General features: G+C 43.8%; 1 long non-coding RNA gene and 1 pseudogene across 3 annotated transcripts in view; one reads left to right on the forward strand and one right to left on the reverse strand.

The window, feature by feature from the left end:
• Window positions 1–11,989, reverse strand: part of LOC100394960 (serine/threonine-protein kinase MAK-like) — a 50,476-nt pseudogene extending 38,487 nt beyond the window's left edge. The window contains exons 1-2 of the transcript XR_013534095.1: window positions 11,949–11,989; window positions 5,415–5,743 (exon numbers count right to left, since the gene is read on the reverse strand). The product of XR_013534095.1 is annotated as a serine/threonine-protein kinase MAK-like (transcript). The remainder of the gene's footprint in view (window positions 1–5,414; window positions 5,744–11,948) is intronic.
• The window catches only part of LOC108591147 (uncharacterized), a 28,857-nt gene continuing 18,723 nt past the window's right edge, over window positions 5,738–15,871 (forward strand). The window contains exons 1-2 of one of the 2 annotated variants that reach the window (XR_013534152.1): window positions 5,738–8,016; window positions 11,552–11,669. This is a non-coding gene — a long non-coding RNA (uncharacterized LOC108591147). Of the gene's footprint in view, window positions 8,017–11,481; window positions 11,670–15,871 lie in introns of those variants that run through there. The other variant, XR_008480599.2, reaches the window with a different exon arrangement.

The raw sequence follows: 15,871 nt of genomic DNA on the forward strand, positions 1-15,871 counted from the left end.
TATAGTTTGAAATCCGGTAGTGTGATGCCCCCCGCTGTGTTCTTTTTGCTTAGAATTGACTTGGCTATGCGGGCTCTCTTTTGGTTCCATATGAAGTTCATGGTGGTTTTTTCCAGTTCTGTGAAGAAAGTCAATGGTAGCTCGATGGGGATAACGTTGATTCTGTAAATTACTTTGGGCAGTATAGCCATTTTCACGATATTAATTCTTCCTAACCATGAACATGGAATGTTTCTCCATCTGTTTGTGTCCTCTCTGATTTCGTTGAGCAGTGGTTTGTAGTTCTCCTTGAAGAGGTCCCTTACGTTCCTTGTGAGTTGTATTCCAAGGTATTTTATTCTTTTTGTAGCAATTGTGAATGGCAGTTCGTTCTTGATTTGGCTTTCTTTAAGTCTGTTATTGGTGTAGACGAATGCTTGTGATTTTTGCACATTGATTTTATATCCTGAGACTTTGCTGAAGTTGTTTATCAGTTTCAGGAGTTTTTGGGCTGAGGCAATGGGGTCTTCTAGGTATACTATCATGTCGTCTGCAAATAGAGACAATTTGGCTTCCACCTTTCCTATTTGAATACCTTTTATTTCTTTTTCTTGCCTGATTGCTCTGGCTAGAACTTCCAGTACTATATTGAATAGGAGTGGTGAGAGAGGGCATCCTTGTCTAGTGCCAGATTTCAAAGGGGATGCTTCCAGTTTTTGCCCATTCAGTATGATATTGGCTGTTGGTTTGTCATAAATAGCTTTTATTACTTTGAGATACGTTCCATCGATACCGAGTTTATTGAGGGTTTTTAGCATAAAGGGCTGTTGAATTTTGTCAAATGCCTTCTCTGCGTCAATTGAGATAATCATGTGGTTTTTGTTTTTGGTTCTGTTTATGTGGTGAATTACGTTGATAGACTTGCGTATGTTGAACCAGCCTTGCATTCCCCGGGATGAATCCTACTTGATCATGATGAATAAGTTTTTTGATTTGCTGTTGCAATCGGCTTGCCAATATTTTATTGAAGATTTTTGCATCTATGTTCATCATGGATATTGGCCTGAAGTTTTCTTTTCTCGTTGGGTCTCTGCCGGGTTTTGGTATCAGGATGATGTTGGTCTCATAAAATGATTTGGGAAGGATTCCCTCTTTTTGGATTGTTTGAAATAGTTTTAGAAGGAATGGTACCAGCTCCTCCTTGTGTGTCTGGTAGAATTCGGCTGTGAACCCGTCTGGACCTGGGCTTTTTTTGTGTGGTAGGCTCTTAATTGCTGCCTCAACTTCAGACCTTGTTATTGGTCTATTCATAGTTTCAGCTTCCTCCTGGGTTAGGCTTGGGAGGACACAGGACTCCAGGAATTTATCCATTTCTTCCAGGTTTACTAGTTTATGCGCATATAGTTGTTTGTAATATTCTCTGATGATGGTTTGAATTTCTGTGGAATCTGTGGTGATTTCCCCTTTATCATTTTTTATTGCATCTATTTGGTTGTTCTCTCTTTTATTTTTAATCAATCTGGCTAGTGGTCTGTCTATTTTGTTGATCTTTTCAAAAAACCAGCTCTTGGATTTATTGATTTTTTGAAGGGTTTTTCGTGTCTCAATCTCCTTCAGTTCAGCTCTGATCTTAGTTATTTCTTGTCTTCTGCTGGGTTTTGAGTTTTGTTGATCTTGCTCCTCTAGCTCTTTCAATTTTGATGATAGGGTGTCAATTTTGGATCTCTCCATTCTCCTCATATGGGCACTTATTGCTATATACTTTCCTCTAGAGACTGCTTTAAATGTGTCCCAGAGGTTCTGGCATGTTGTGTCTTCGTTCTCATTGGTTTCGAAGAACTTCTTTATTTCTGCCTTCATTTCGTTGTTTACCCAGTCAACATTCAAGAGCCAGTTGTTCAGTTTCCATGAAGCTGTGCGGTTCTGGGTCGGTTTCTGAATTCTGAGTTCTAACTTGATTGCACTATGGTCCGAGAGGCTGTTTGTTATGATTTCAGTTGTTTTGCATTTGTTGAGCAGTGCTTTACTTCCAATTATGTGGTCAATTTTAGAGTAGGTGTGATGTGGTGCTGAGAAGAATGTGTATTCTGTGGATTTGGGGTGGAGAGTTCTGTAAATGTCCACCAGCTTTGCTTGCTCCAGGTCTGAGTTCAAGCCCTGGATATCCTTGTTGATTTTCTGTCTGGTTGATCTGTCTAGTATTGACAGTGGAGTGTTAAAGTCTCCCACTATTATTGTGTGGGAGTTTAAGTCCTTTTGTATGTCATTAAGAACTTGCCTTATGTATCTGGGTGCTCCTGTGTTGGGTTCATATATGTTTAGGATCGTTAGCCCTTCTTGTTGTATCGATCCTTTTACCATTATGTAATGGCCTTCTTTGTCTCTTTTGATCTTTGTTGCTTTAAAGTCTATTTTATCAGAGATGAGAATTGCAACTCCTGCTTTTTTTTGCTCTCCATTAGCTTGGTAAATCTTCCTCCATCCCTTTATTTTGAGCCTTTGTGTATCCTTGCATGTGAGATGGGTTTCCTGGATACAGCACACTCATGGGTTTTGGATTTTTATCCAATTTGCCAGTCTGTGTCTTTTGATTGGTGCATTTAGTCCATTTACATTTAGGGTTAATATTGTTATGTGTGAATTTGATACTGCCATTTTGATGCTAAGTGGCTGTTTTGCCTGTTAGTTGTTGTAGATTCTTCATTATGTTGAAGCTCTTTAGCATTCAGTGTGATTTTGGAATGGCTGGTACTGATTGATCCTTTCTATGTGTAGTGCCTCTTTTAGGAGCTCTTGTAAAGCAGGCCTGGTGGTGACAAAATCTCTGAGTACTTGCTTGTTCACAAAGGATTTTATTCTTCCTTCACTTCTGAAGCTAAGTTTGGCTGGATATGAAATTCTGGGTTGAAAGTTCTTTTCTTTAAGAATGTTGAATATTGGCCCCCACTCTCTTCTGGCTTGTAGTGTTTCTGCCGAGAGATCTGCTGTGAGTCTGATGGGCTTCCCTTTGTGGGTGACCCGACCTTTCTCTCTGGCTGCCTTTAGTATTCTCTCCTTTATTTCAACCCTGTTGAATCTGACGATTATGTGCCTTGGGGTTGCTCTTCTTGCAGAATATCTTTGTGGTGTTCTCTGTATTTCCTGCAATTGAGTGTTGGCTTGTCTTGCTAGGTGGGGGAAATTTTCCTGGATGATGTCCTGAAGAGTATTTTCCAGCTTGGATTCATTCTCTTCGTCCCCTTCTGGTACACCTATCAAACGTAGGTTAGGTCTTTTCACATAGTCCCACATTTCTTGGAGACTTTGTTCATTCCTTTTTGCGCTTTTTTCTCTGATCTTGGTTTCTCGTTTTATTTCATTGAGTTGGTCTTCGACTTCAGATATTCTTTCTTCTGCTTGGTCAATTCGGCTATTGAAACTTGTGTTTGCTTTGCGAAGTTCTCGTATTGTGTTTTTCAGCTCCTTTAATTCATTCATATTCCTCTCTAAGGTATCCATTCTTGTTATCATTTCCTCGAATCTTTTTTCAAATCTTTTTTCAAGGTTCTTAGTTTCTTTGCATTGATTTAATACATGATCTTTTAGCTCACAAAAGTTTCTCATTATCCATCTTCTGAAGTCTAATTCCGTCATTTCGTCACAGTCATTCTCCGTCCAGCTTTGCTCCCTTGCTGGTGAGGAGTTTTGGTCCTTTCTAGGAGGCGAGGTGTTCTGGTTTCGGGTGTTTTCCTCCTTTTTGCGCTGGTTTCTTCCCATCTTTGTGGATTTGTCCGCTGGTCGTCTGCATAGTTGCTGACTTTTCGTTTGGGTCTCTGAGTGGACACCCAGAATGTTGATGATGAAGTATTTCTGTTGCTTGGTTTTCCTTCTACCAGTCTAGCCCCTTCGCTGTACTACTGCTGAGGTCCACTCCAGACCCTGCTTGTCTGGGGTGCACCTCTAGTAGCTGTGGCACAGCGAGGGATGCTACCAGTTTCTTTTTCTGCTCTCTTTGTCCCAGGATGATGCCTGCCTAATGTCAGTCTTTTGGATATAGAGGGGTCAGGGAGCTGCTTGAGGAGACAGTTTGTACTTTATAGGGGTTTAATTGCTGAGCTGTGCACTCTGTTGTTCATTCAGGGCTGTTAGGCTGCTATGTTTGATTCTGCTGCAACAGAGCTCATTAAAAAACGCTTTTTTTTTTTTTTTTTTTTCAAATGCTCTGTGTTGAGGGGTTTGGGCTTTATTTTTGGATGTCCGATCAGGTGTCCTGCCCAGCTAGAAGGCAGACTAGCCACTGTTTGGCTGCCGAGGCTCCGCCCTGCTGTTGTGTGATTCGCGCTGTTCCTGCCGGCTCTGCTGTGGTCTCCGCCACGCCCTGCGGCGGAGTCTCTTCATTGTAGCGTGTTGCCTCAGCAACGGCAGGCTGCGTCAGCAGTGGGCGTGTATCTCAGTAGGGACGGGTTGCCTCGGCAACGGCTGGCTGCGTCAGCAATGGGCATGTATCTCAGTTGGGGCGGGTTGCCTCGGCAATGGCTGGCTGTGTCAGCAGTGGGCGTGTATCTCAGTTGGGGCAGGTTGCCTCGGCAATGGCTGGCTGCGTCAGCAGTGGGCGTGTATCTCAGTTGGGGCGGGTTGCCTCGGTAGTGGTGGACGCCCCTCCCCCACAGAGCGTCTCGGACCGTCTGCTCAGGATAGTTTGAAATCGCGGTTTTGTTCGTCCCACTGGGTATCCCAATCCCTGCAATCCCCTGGGCAGGCCTACTGTCGAAGTCTCGTTCAGTCTGAAGTCCAGCCCTCTCAAGTCTCAGGTTGCCGGTTCAACAGGGCACCCGGACAAGCGCGCCCTGTGGGGATTGCTGGGTAGAGCCGGCCGCCGCCTCCCCGGCTGCCGGCTTCGCCAGGCAGACCTACTGCCTGGCGTCCCGTGTCTTTTTTATACTTGGGAGTTTCCCCGTTCTGTGGGCAACAAAGATCAGTCTGGAAATGCCGCTCTGACTCACCGTTTGCGGATTCAACGAGAAGAGCTCCAATCCTGGGTTGTTCTCATAGCGCCATCTTGAGTCCTCCCCCCTCTTCTTTATTTCTTTTTGAGATGGAGTTTCACTCTTGTCACCCAGACTGGAGTGCAATGGTGTGATCTTGGCTCACTGCAACCTCCACCTCCCAGGTTCAAGAGATTCTCATGCCTCAGCCTCCTGGGATTACAGGCATGCACCTCTATGTCCAGCTAATTTTTGTATTTTTAGTAGACATGGGGTTTCACCGTGTTGGCCAGGCTGGTCTCAAACTCCTGACCTCAAGTGATCCGCCCACCTCAGCCACCCAAAGTGCTGGGATTACAGGCGTGAGCCACCACCACCGCGCCTGGCCTCTGCCTATATATTCTTAGGCAAGGACAGGAAAATAAAGAGCAGAGTTTTCAAAGGTGAACTTGGCAATATCACACATGGTACCTTTTGATGGCCACCAGCTCCCCGGACTCCTTATTCTTGGCCATAAGCACACTCCCATAGGTGCCGTCCCCCAACTGTCTCATGGTTGTGTATCGGTTCATCTTGGAAAAATAATGCAGCAGAAGTTGTTGACTGAAATGGCTTCCTCGTTGAATATAAATCTGAATGCTTCTTAATTTTAATTGTGTTTGTCCTCACACTGTTGTTGCTATGCTGGTGACATGTGTGTCATCATTAAATATAGGCTCTTCCTCAAGATTATGTAGGTTCACGAGCTATGGCATGAAGGAATCTGGCAAGGAAACAGCGCTTCCATCCTTATGAACACCCTAAAAAAGAAAACAAGGATATGAATTTTCATAAACAAGTCTCTCCAAAAATTGTACTGACGACTTAGAGCACAGGGGAAAATTATAAATAATATAAATACTAGTGTGTTAGATATTTGTCAGTAAGTCATTTGTGCTATGTGAAATGAAGTTCACTATAATACTCACTTGGTAAATGCCTCATTTACATGGTACTGTGCTATTTATGTTCAATAATGGCATAATGGCTTGTGTTATTCCTTTTTTACTCAATATAATCTATATTATTACAAATCAGACCTTGAAAAATCGACATCTATATTATATCCCTTCTTTGAATCAGTTTTTGTATCATATTTAATTTGGCATATTAAGTTGAAAACTGTACTGCTTGTTTATTTTCTGTGAAATATAAGCACTCCAATTTGGTAAGGCAAATATAAAGCAAACTTTTATATGAAAGAAATAGCATTATTTTAAAATTTCATATTCTATTTAAATAACATGCTATTTTATTTTACATAAAACTAAGAAAAATGTAAGGATTTAGTGTCACACTAGATTCATACAAAGAAATAAGAAACATAGCTGGGCATGATGGCTGACTTCTGTAATCCCAGTGATTTGGGAGGCCAAGGCAGGAGGATTGTTGAGGCCAGGAGTTCGAGACCAGCCTGGGAACCATATCACACCCTTCTTTAAAAAACTAAAAAATTAGCTGGGCTTGGTGGCATGCTTGTAGTCCCAGCTACAAGGGTAAGGGTGAGGCACAAGGATTGCTTGAGCCCAGGAATTCAAGGTTACAGTGAGCTATGATCACACCACTAAACTTCATCGTGGGTGACAGAGTAAGACTCTGTCTCTAAAGAATTTTTTTTTAATTTTTAAAATAAAAATTTTTTTAAATAAAAAAGAGAAGTAGAGCCTGAAGATGTGACTGAAATGCTATAATATCATAATCAAACTTGAATGAATGAGGAATTGTTCATGGATAAACAAAGAAAATTTTTTATTGAAATGGAATCAACTCCTGGTAGAGATGCTATTACATTGCTAAAAAAACAACAAAGTTTTTTTTTTTAATGAGACAGAGTCTTATTCCATCACCCAAGATGGAGTGTAGTGACTCAATCTTGGCTCAGCAACCTCTGTGTCCCAGGTTCAAGTGATTCTTGTCCCTCAGCCCCTGCCCCTGTCACCATCGAATGACAACCTCACCCCCCAGTAGCTGGGATTACAGGTGTGCATCACCACACCTGGCTAATTTTTATATTTTTAGTAGAGATGGGGTTTCGCCATGTTGGTCAAGCTGGTCTTGAACTCCTAGCCTCAAGTGATCCACCCACCTCAGCCTCCCAAAGCGCTGGGATTACAGGCGTGAGCCAGTGCCTAGCCAACAACAAAGGATTTAGAATATTACCTAAACTGAGTTGACAAAGCAGTGGCAGGATTTGAGGAGACTGACTCCAGTTTTGAAAGAAGTGCTGTTGTAGGTAAAAATGCTATCAAGCAGCCTCACATATTATAGAGAAATCTTTTATGAAAGGAAGAGTCAAGCAGTGGAGCAAATGTCATTGTTGTCTATTCTGAGAAATGGTCTCAGCAATCCCAGCCTTCAGCAGCCACCACCCTGATGGGCCAGCAGCCATCAACATAGAAGTAAAACCCTCCACCAGCAAAAAGATTGTGACTCACTGATGGCTCAGATCATCAGCATTTTTTAGCAATAACATTTTATTTATTTATTTTTGAGACAGAGTCTTGCTCTGTCACCCAGGCTAGAGTGCAGTGGCGCCATGTCAGCTCACTACAACTGCTGCCTCCCAAGTTCAAGCAATTTTCCTGCCTCAGCCTCCCCAGTAGCTGGAACTACAGGTGTGAGCCATCATGCCCAGCTATTTTTTTGTATTTTTAGTAGAAACGGGGTTTTACCATGTTGGCTAGGCTGGTCTCGAACTCCTGACCTCAAACGATTCCCCCCCACCTCCACTTCCCAGAGTTCTGGGATTACAGGCGTGAGCCACTGCACCTCGAAGCAATAAGATTTTTTTTTTTTTGAGACGGAGTTTCACTCTTGTTACCCAGGCTGGAGTGCAATGGCGCGATCTCAGCTCACCACAACCTCCGCCTCCTAGGCTCAGGCAATTCTCTTGCCTCAGCTTCCCAAGTAGCTGGGATTACAGGCACGCGCCACCATGCCCAGCTAATTTTTTGTATTTTTAGTAGAGACGGGGTTTCACCATGTTGACCAGGATGGTCTCGATCTCTTGACTTCGTGATCCACCCGCCTCAAGGTATGTACATTATTCTTCTAGAGAAAATGCTACTGCACACTAAACATACTACAGAACAAAGTAAACATAATTTGTATATGTATTTTGAAACCAAAAAACATGCATGACTTGCTTTATTGTAATATTCAATTTATTGCCGTGGTCTGGAGCTAAACACACAGTATCTCCGAAGCAGGTCTGTAGTTTGTTTTAAAGTGCCTTTACAACTTAGTACTTCAATCAGAGTTATTTTTCTCTCACTGTAGCACTTTAATTTAAATCATAGAAATTGCTTCTCTATTATATGAAGAAATTTAAGACCAACAAGGACATGGTAGTTGTCAAAGTACTGAAGATTTCCCAGAACAGGCTTTCCGGGACTACAGGCACGCGCCACCACACCCGCCTACCTTCTGTATTTTTAGTAGAGACAGGGTTTCACCATGTAGGCCAGGCTGATCTCGAACTCCTGACCTCCAGTGATCCTCCTGCCTCAGCCTCCCAATCACACTGGGATTATAGGCATGAGCCTTATCTTTTTCTTATGAACTGGTGCTGGCTCTTACTATCCCTAATGAGGCCAAAGGAAACATCCTCTTTGATCCAAAATCATGCAGACTAAACTCCACAACTCAAGCCACGTACCCCAACCTCCACCTTAGGATTCCTAATGCAGCACCTCTAGTAACGTGGCAATGATGGCAGCGAGTGTTATTCAGGAAGTGGAAACGGAGTGCCAAAAATTTTACCTTCATTGGCCCAACAACCTGAAAAAATAGGATTAATTACTCCTCTCTCTTCCACTATTAAGGCCATCAGCCACCCCCATCACCATGGCCCTGGGGTGGGAGCGTGACCTGAAGCTGCACCAGCATGATCAGCACACAGAACATCCAGTCACTGATGACTTTTGGCCCTGGCCTGCACACCCAGCCACTTTAAGAGTGGCTACTGTGGCAACTTCATTCCAGGCCTAACCAATCAACTTCTGAATAAACACCGGCAACACCAATTATCTTTCAACTGATGACGGCTATAGGATAGGGTATACTTATATTGAGGGAAGAATAAGCAAGAAACACTACCATTTCCCAGCTCCTTTCTGTTTAAGGGGTGGAGTGGTGAGATTATGGCCAGGACACACATTTTTAAAAGGTCAGATTAGTGGCTCTGTGAGGATCTGTCTCATTTAAGTCCTACCTAGCCTTTAAGTAAAAGAAGTTTACATACTGTGCTCCCTAAGAAAAAATTTTGGAAAGGCATCTTTTGAACTATATTAATTACAAAAATCAACAGCTCCCCAGGGTGAGAAGCTGATCTATTACAACTGTTCCTTCTGTCCCCTGAACATACAGGGACAATGGTCTCATGCAGAGACATAGATATAAAGGTAAAGCTTTTAAAATATCATTATTTCCAGGTACCTACTAACTGATAGCACATAAGCAACTGCTTTTATCAGTGTAGCGCAGCAACTACTGATGCCTAATCAAAAAGCTATGTTCCTTAAACACAGACTTCCCCTGGTTCTCCAGTTCACACACAGTAATATTTCTCTACCGGTTACATATATGCTTCTCTGTTGACCTATGGAAAACTAATTCTACAAAATAGGGATATATTAACACAGTTTCTTATGTACATGAATATGTATACATATGTATATATATGATATACATGCAACAAAGCAAAACCCAAGTAAATATAACTGTCATCCTCAATTAATTTAATAGAATTGTTAGAAACTTGGAATTTTCCAAAATCGAGCTATATTTATTGACTTTCCTATGGTTAGAGAAAAAGACACTTATTTAGAGGCTTATAGACCTACACAAAAACAAATACCCTTATAATTTATCTCTCATTCTAGTTTTCAACTTTTTAATCTAAGTTCATAATTACTGTTTAAGTGCACAACTGTTGTAAATCTGGGCTTTATTCTCAACAGCTTCTGCCAGCTATTATGAGATTTAGATAGGATTAAAGAAGATTAAAATAGAGGGCAAATGAAGGGTAAAACTCGTGTCTGCCAATCGCTGAACAGATAGAGCTTGGATGTCTTCAACTTGGCTTTCTAGAACACACTATAATTACGTCACTCCGAGGCTGGCATTAACGCTTGCAATAATGAACCTTTTAAAAGTCACTGAATTCTTTAAAAAGCAACACAGGAGAAAGATCCCAAACTAACCAAGTCAAAGCTTTACAGAAATTAAATGAGGAGCTATTACAACGGGAAAGCAAATTCTATGTTAAAATATAAGAGCACAGTTCTCTCTGCTGACATTCACAAATTATTTCAAAGATAACACACAAATAAACAAAGTCCGGCCCGACAAAGAGATTAAATGTCCCGCTCGGTGCCTGCTGTGGAAGCAGTCGGTGGCACGGTTGGAGGAAATTTCTCCCTCCAGGTCAAGCCTTGGGAATTGGAGGGCCTGGGAGGCGGGGCCCGACGGAAAGGCCGGAAAGTCACTTTTGTCTCCATCATTATTTTACTCAATGGGTTGTTCTGTTTAATAAATTAAGACCGATAACTTTTGGTTCCCTCGAGAATTCCGTTATCATTAGAACAAATGTTTGTTTCTTTGAAACGATTATCTAAACACAATTCATACAGCTCTTTCCTTGTAGAATTGCGATCACTCACCACTAAAAACCAGTTTTGTTTGTTTTGAGACAGAGTCTTGCACTGTCGACCAGGCTGCAGTGCAGAGGCTCGATCTCAGCTCACTGCAATCTTCGCCTCCCGGGTTCAAGCAATTCTCCTGCCTCAGCCTCCCGAGTAGCTGCGACTATAGGCGGGGGCCACCGCGCCCAGCTATTTTTTTTTTTTTTTTTCATTTTTAGTAGAGATGGGGTTTCACCATGTTGGCCAGGATGGTCTCCATCTCCTGACTTCGTGATCCGCCCGCCTCAGCCTCCCAAAGTTCTGGGATTACAGGCGTGAGCCACCGCGCCCGACCTAAAAACCAGTTTCACTGCTCTCGACATCGCATTCTTGACCTGTCCCTAAATTAAAACGCATTATTTGCAGAAAAGGGGCAGTTTTCGTCACACGCTTTCTGGTCTGACTTTGCAAACCAGGGCCCTTAAAAGGCTCCGGGGGGCCGGGCGCGGTGGCTCAAGCCTGTAATCCCAGCACTTTGGGAGGCCGAGGAGGGCGGATCACGAGGTCAAGAGATCAAGACCATCCTGGCCAACATAGTGAAACCTTGTCTCTACTAAAAATACAAAAATTAGCTGGGCGTGGTGACACGCGCCTGTAGTCCCAGCTACTCTGGAGGTTGAGGCAGGAGAATTGCTTGAACCCGGGAGGCGGAGGTTGCAGTGAGCCGAGATCGTACCACTGTACTCCAGCCTGGCGCCTGGTGACAGAGTGAGACTCTGTTTCAAAAAAAAAGGCTCCGGGGCCGCGTGCTGGAAGGAGTCGGGGAGTCAGGCGCCATGGACCGGACGCAGTTGGGCGGGATTCCACTTTCACCTGATCATCCTTTGGGATACACCAGCGAGGGCTGGAATCGGACCTAGTTCCTGTTTTTCTCCCTCGTTTTAGATTTTGCAACAGTTCTGAACACAGTTTCGCTGTCTCCCGGAGACTCAATCCTGCCTCTGTCCTATAAGCAGTTTCCACCTCCAGCCCACGCAGCAGGGAAGCGGAGGAGGGCGCAGAGGTAGGAAACCCCGGGGGAGAGGTTCGGGGTGGGGGTCTCTCAGGCTGAGGGACGCCCCGCTGTCATCCTCCCACGCCTGGCCGGCCCAGGAGGCGGGAGAGTGGTCAGGAGGCCTGGGAGACACCGACAGTCTTCTCTCGGCGGAGGTTGGCCCTGGTAGCACAGGGCGCCGAGGGGAAAATGCCCGGCCAGCCTGACAGGTCGGGCTCGGGCTGGGTCGGACGGAGGGTGGCGGCTCCGCAGCCAGCTCGGGATTACCTGCACGCGCCGGCCACTTACTTCGTGCACTGCCGTCAGGCGTCTCGGGTGTTTCATCTCCTAGGAAACGGAGCAAGCAGCAGGCGGGTTTACCGGCCGCCCAGAGAGGGCGTGGCCTCGCGGGAAAGCCCCGCCAATCTTGCAGGCCCCGCTTTCCCAGGGGCGGGGCTTCAGGGGGCGGGGCTCCGCTAAGCTGCGAGTCTCCCGTTTAGACTTGGGGTTTAGGGGAGTTCATGACTTTTTCAGTCAGTTCTTTCTCAGAAGTTGGCTTGTTTGCCCTTTGTTTTGTTTTGGTTTTGTTCCGATTCACTCTACAAAGTCTTGATTAATTAAATATGGTTCCCAGACCAGACAGGGCAAGAGGACATCTGCTTGCCTCATACTTACTTGCACTTACGCCTGGGGAAACACTGTTCTTGTACGCGGTTCCTTATATTGGTCAATTCCTCCGGTATTTACTGTCTCTTGGGCTGCACTAAGTTTGCTTCCATTTGTTCATTCAGAGCCTAGTATCAGCCACAGGTTTAGATAGTAATAACTTCAAAAAAGATGAATAAATGGGTAAATTGCAACTCGTCTAGAATTTAGAGAGGATAACATGGGATTTTGCTGGAAATGTCAGTTTTGAGATTCTTCACAGAAAGCGTTTGCAAACTGCTGCATACACACAGCAGTGTAACTCTGTAAGTTCAATGCACACATTGACAACCTTTCATTCCAAATAGCTTCCTTTGAGTTTTTAACGTGAGGGATTTCTCATTACAGCATATGCCCACCTGAGGTCAGGAGTTCGAGACCAGCCTGGCAAACATGACGAAACCCTGTCTCTATAAAAAATACAAAAAACAGCTGGGTGTTGGCACATGCCTGTAATCCCAGCTACTTGGGAGGCTGAGGCAGGAGAATCACTTGAACCCAGGAGGCAGAGGTTGCAGTGAGCCAGGATCATGCCACTGCACTCCAGCCTAGGTGACTGAGTAAGACTCTATCTTAAAATAGTAATAATAATAAATAAAAGATTCATTGCTCTCCAACAAATAAGTGAAGTAGGCCGGCAAAGTAAGCATAAGTTAGGTAGGTCATAATGGCTTTATATACCCAGTTATGCACCCTAAGCCTTAACACGTGTCAATGAGGGAGACCAATGAAGAGTTTCCCACAGAAGAGTGACATGTTCACATTCGCATTAGGAAAAATCACAAGAGCAGCAGTAGGTAGGGTGGATTTGAGCTGTGAGTCTGGAGGCAAGAGAAAGATCAGGAGTCTTTCAATTGATTGGGAAGAAATGATAAGGATCCAGCTCTGGCAGTGATGATGGAAATAAGACAGAGAAAGAAAGAATTCAAGGGTTGTTTAGGAGTTAAAATTTGGCTTAGTTGAGTGGTGGATAGTGGTATCCATGACCAAGTTGGAAAATAATGGAAGAAGAGTTGATTTAGGGATGGAGGATATGAGAGATAACAAGCCCAGTTGTGAAAGTTTTGAATTGAGGAAAATCCTAATGGAGATTCCAAGAAGGAAGTTCGAAATATAGATTTGTAACTTAGGGGTTTTGTTGTTGTTGTTGCTTTTTGTCCTTTCAGATGGAATTTCACTCTTGTTGCCCAGGCTGGAGTGCAATAGTGCAATCTTGGGTCACCCACAACCTCCACCTCCCGGATTCAAGTGATTCTCCTGCCTCTGCTTCCCACGTAGCTGGGATTACAGGCATGCACCACCATGCCTGACTAACTTTGTATTTTTAGTAAAGACGAGTTTTCTCCATGTTGGTCAGGCTGGTCTTGAACTCCCAACCTCAAGTGATTTGTCCTCCTCAGCCTCCCAAAGTGCTGGGATTACAGGCATGGGCCACCGCTCCCGGCCAACTTGGAGTTCTTTTGGAGCTAGAAATACAGATTTGTTCGGATGCTGTGGATGAAATCATAGCTATAGATGAAATAAACTGTAAGAAGAAAAAAGGATGGGATTCTGGAAAACTCCATCCTCTAAAGAACGGAGAAAGGAAGCGTTGGGGTGAGGGAGAGACAGACTGAAAAAAGAAAAGTCAGGAAAATAGTAGGAGATCCGTCAGAAAAATGCTATTTCAGAATGAGGAAAGGTGGGTTTCCCAAAAGAAAGAAAGGAAGGAAGGAAGGAAAGAGGGAGAAAACAGAGGACAAATGGCGTTTATTCCGAATGAAGAGCTTTTCTGTTTCAAAACAAGTAGAGCATGCAGAAAACATATTTTTTTAGTCACATTTTACAATAGGAAGAATAAAAATTCTCCAAGGACTCCTAACCCCTTCTGAAAGGTACCTAATACCTGAGCAGAGCAGTGAACATACCTGAAAGGCAAAGGTGATCCAAAGGCAAATCCCATTTCAGCATTTCAACCCGCAGACAAAGCCTGGGACCAGTGGCAATGGGGCTGAGCTGGGTCCGGGACTAGAAAATCAGCCAGGGGAGCTCGGAAGTGGCCAAAGTGGTCCCAGGTCAGGAGCACCATCGGGATCCCAAAGGAAACAAACGTAATCATCTCTGACGAAGGCATCCTCAACTTAGGCCTCTAGGTTTTTAAAAAAATATGAGCTCATGGCCGCAGAGAAATAAACAGCCTCAAATGAGAAGCAGTAGAAAAAGCAACAATTATTCAGACTTTCTAGGATTTCTGAAATTGGGAAAATCAGCTTGAATACAAAATAGCTACCTATGAAATATACATACAGATATAAAAGAAGGAATCACAAAAATGAACAGAAATCAATCAGGAATATTAGAAAAATAATTAAACTGTTAGAAAGAAACATAACTATTGAAACTTTAAAAATGAGTTGCATGTTATATTAGAACAAGAGAAAGAATTAGGGAATTGGCACAAAATCTTCAGAAAGCACTCAGAATATAGCATATAAAAGATAAGAAGATGGGCCAGGCACGGTGGCTCAAGCCTCTAATCCCAGCACTTTGGGAGGCCAAGGCGGGTGGATCACGAAGTCGAGAGTCGAGACCATCCTGGTCAACATGGTGAAACCCCGCCTCTACTAAAAATACAAAAAATTAGCCGGGCATGGTGGCGTGTGCCTGTAATCCCAGCTACTCAGGAGGCCGAGGCAGGAGAATTGCCTGAACCCAGGAGGCGGAGGTTGCGGTGAGCCGAGATTGCGCCATTGCACTCCAGCCTGGGTAAGGAGCGAAACTCCGTCTTAAAAATAAATAAATAAATAAATAAAGATAAGAAGATGAGAAATACTAATGAGAAATTAAGAGATATGATGGATAAAATAAAAAAGTCTAACATGGGTCTAAATAAATTCTAAGAAGTTGATTTGTGGTTGATAATGCATTGCTGCAGTCGTTCTTTTTATTTTTATTATTTTTTTTGAGATGGAGTGTCACTCTGTTGCCCAGGCTGGAGTGCAGTGGCATGATCTCGGTTCACTGCAACCTCCACCTCTTGGGTTTAAGCAATTCTCCTGCCTCAGCCTCCCAGTAGCTGGGACTACTGGCTCACACCACCACACCTAGCTAATTTTTGTATTTTTAGTAGCGACAGGGTTTCACCATATTGGTCAGGCTGGTCTCGAACTCCTGACCTCAAGTGATCCTCCTGCCTTGGCCTCCCAAAGTGCTAGAATTACAGGTGTGAGCTACCATACCTGGCCTTTTTTTTTTTTTCCCCTTGAGGCAGACTCTCACTCTGCCCACCAGGCTGAAATGCAGTGGCACCATCTCGGCTCACTGCAACCTTTGCCTCTTGGGTTCAAGCGATTCTCCTGCCTCAGCTTCCCAAGGCAAGGAAAGTCCAAGGTAGTCTTGAAATGTATCATGCATACTTACCAAAAATTAAAGTTCCTATCTTACCAGGCCACCAAACACTACAAGGACTTTACAATTCTTTAATTCAGACTACCCATTCAAATTATGTGCTAATGTCATCTACTATTTTAGTTTTATATCTATAACTT

The sequence above is a fragment of the Callithrix jacchus genome, chromosome 4 (assembly GCF_049354715.1).
Source record: "Callithrix jacchus isolate 240 chromosome 4, calJac240_pri, whole genome shotgun sequence".
NCBI classification, from domain to species: domain Eukaryota; kingdom Metazoa; phylum Chordata; class Mammalia; order Primates; family Cebidae; genus Callithrix; species Callithrix jacchus.